Genomic DNA, 2,987 nt, shown 5'->3' with positions numbered 1-2,987 from the left:
ATGCTTAATGTATTTTTGGTGTGTGAATTACATGCTGTATAAGTTTGTCTGTTTAAAAGCTACATTTTATAGAAAGAAACCCTAAGGCAATAATCTTTCAGTTGCTGTGCTTGTGTTTAGGATAAGCTTATGTAAACTGAAGGCATATATGCAGGGTTTTTTCGAGATAAGAATCTACATTCCAGCAACCAGTAATTATACAATAAACAATTAACTGTTCTTATAAACACAGTGTTTTTATTGAAAGACAGATTCATTTTTGAGGTTGCGGTTGCACAGACTGTGACCTGGGAGTTTTCATTAAACAAACAAAAAAAAGCGTCGTACGCTTTGAGTGTTCTTACGATGCTCACAACTATTAGAATTTTCATATTCTCATAATTAACAAGGTTTTTGAGATTCTAGGCCCAGGGGTTATTTTGTGTTCCAGCATCATCCATGTTACACGTCTTAAGTTTCTTTTACAAGTTGCTTTTACAGTTCAGAGTGTAACGCCTCACGTCTACACACTTGTGTGTTCGGCTGTGATGTAGTCTTTGTGTATAGTGTCCTTTTCCTTCACAAAGAAGTGACTCTTAGTCTTCACATTGTTATCAGAGTAAGTAGGAATTTCAAGTTAAAAAAAAAAAACAACAAACAAAAAACCAAAAAAACCCCAGCAAACCAATTTCTAGATTTCCCAAGTTTTTGAGTGATTAATTTGAAGTTCATCTACTTTTGCTCCTGACCTTTTGCTGTGACAATGTGAAAGCAGGAGTCATGCAATGTTACTAGTTTTAATCCATCCTGGGTTTTGTTGGCCATCACCTTATCCTGAAGGATTTTTGCTGCAAAGTGTATGCCCACTTGCCTGAAACACCACTACACCACCAGACATGCCTCTCAGCCTGAAAATAGCATAAATGGGAAAAGGAAGGTGCTCCATTGTATGAACGATCCACGTGTGACTTCGTAGTTTGCCTTTTAAACGTGTATGAAAAAAAAGTCAGCATCACCTACTTCTGTATAGGTAAATGCTTGAAGAAAACTTGAAAGTAAAACTAAGTATAACCTAGTGCCAGGTTGGACATGGCTTTGAGCAACCTGGTCTAGTGGAAGGTATCCCTGCTCATGGGAGGGGATTGGAATTGGATGAGCTTTAAGGTCTCTTCCAACCCAAACCATTCTACGATTCTTTTGTGGACGGAAAGTTTTCACAAGGTCAGCATTCGTGTTGGTGAATCTTGCTAATGATGCACGTGCTACTACCATGGTTCAGCTTAGAAACCTACTTTCTCATGTAGTACTTTTTATTTTTAGAAAATCTGAGGAAAACATCATGTGTCCTAACTTTTATGTTTTTTCTAGCTATGCAAGAATGGTAAATATAAAAAAAACAAAACCAGTTTAACTTTAAATTTGTCTTGTAAAAAACATTTTTGTTTAATTTTGCTTTATTATTCGTAATGTTTTACATACAGAACACTATTGTGAGTTTTTGGTCTGGAAATTGTCCACAGTAAGGATGCAAACCATTAGATTTCAGTCAGCATATAATAGAAATCTGTTGCTGATACATAGTGTTGAACTGCACAAAGGTCTGTCCTCTACAACATAAGGGCAACGATGTGCTCACTCTGAATTGAGGTTTGGGGATTCTCTGAATGGTAGTTATTACTGTGAAAGGTGTGAAAGTGATAAAAGCAGGAGCTTTTTGTAAAAAAACCAAAGGATGCTCGTTGATTATTTAGGCTTGTGACTTAATCTAGTGCACTGACTATAGGAGCATTGCTATGCTCTAAGCAGCTGAAATGGAAAATACATCCCCTGTTAGTGCATCTTGGGTATAGAAGTTAATCTAGAAGCCTAAAGCCAAAAATGTTGTATCCCTTACAGACAGGCTTTTGTTAGTTCATAACGTGTGGAGGTCACACTGCTCTCACAGGCTCATCGTATCTCCTCTGTCTCCTTCTTGCTATGTTAATGGAAACAAAGCAAAAGCAGCAGTGTTCCCAATTTTTAAAATTATTTGGTGACTTCTATAAAAGTTTCCCATGATGTCATGATTCCTGGCATAAAGTGTTCCATTTTTCCCTTAAGCAGAGTGACTGCCCCCTCATCCCAGGGGATGAAAGAGGATAGGGGAAGCCTCCCTTACAGCAGGCGGCAGGGAGGGCTGTGGGTTTTGCTGTTGGGGGTTTTTTGGCATCTGTTTGCAAATGAATTTTGAACTTACGTGCACTGGAGTAGGTAGCAACTACCTATAAACTTACGTGCAAAAGGCAAGAAAAGAAGAAGGTAAACGGTTACTTGGTTATGCTGGCTTAATTTTTTCCATTTGACAGGTGCCGAGTCTGTGGAAGCTTGAAAGCTTTGGGATTTTGTTTTGTTTCCTCCTCCTTTTTCTGCCTTTTAAAGTTGGAAATCATTAGCACTTTTAGCGTGTTCCTGATGTAGCTTGATATTTAGATTAGGTTGCATTTTTTTATTTTCTGCATTTTTGCTTTTGCACAGGCCCAGACACTGTATATTTTAAGTTTGCTTCCACTAAGTCTGATTGTAACATCGTGTTAATGTAGATGACTCATTTCAAAACATTAAATAAAATCTGTGGATCATTAACTTACTTGTAATGGTAGGAGGTCTGAAGACTGGGATTAGTAACTTAGCAGTGCTGTTGCTGTCAATTTTGTTAGAATTGCACCAAAATTAACAAAATCTTTTAAAAAACTATTGCTCACACAGCTTCCTAGGCTTTCCAGCCTTTGTATTAAATCTGGTCCTGTAAGTTCTAGTAGAATTGGAAACTGAAATGTTAAAGTAGGCATGTATTTGTAGTCATCTGCTTTGCAGATTTACATCAGTAAATCATTTCCAGAAGTGTCCATTCAGTGTTTCTTACAGTTGAACTAGGAAGACCTCTGTCTTCCTGACTTAGTCCTTTGTAGACTTTCTTGTGATCAAGTTTGATTTTTTATAAGGCTTCTCTCTCTCTTAGTTTCAGGACC

Source organism: Nestor notabilis, unplaced genomic scaffold (assembly GCF_000696875.1).
Source record: "Nestor notabilis isolate BGI_N333 unplaced genomic scaffold, ASM69687v1 scaffold9128, whole genome shotgun sequence".
Taxonomy (NCBI): domain Eukaryota; kingdom Metazoa; phylum Chordata; class Aves; order Psittaciformes; family Psittacidae; genus Nestor; species Nestor notabilis.
The sequence above is the reverse complement of the archived record's forward strand: the minus strand, read 5'-3'. Positions refer to the sequence as shown.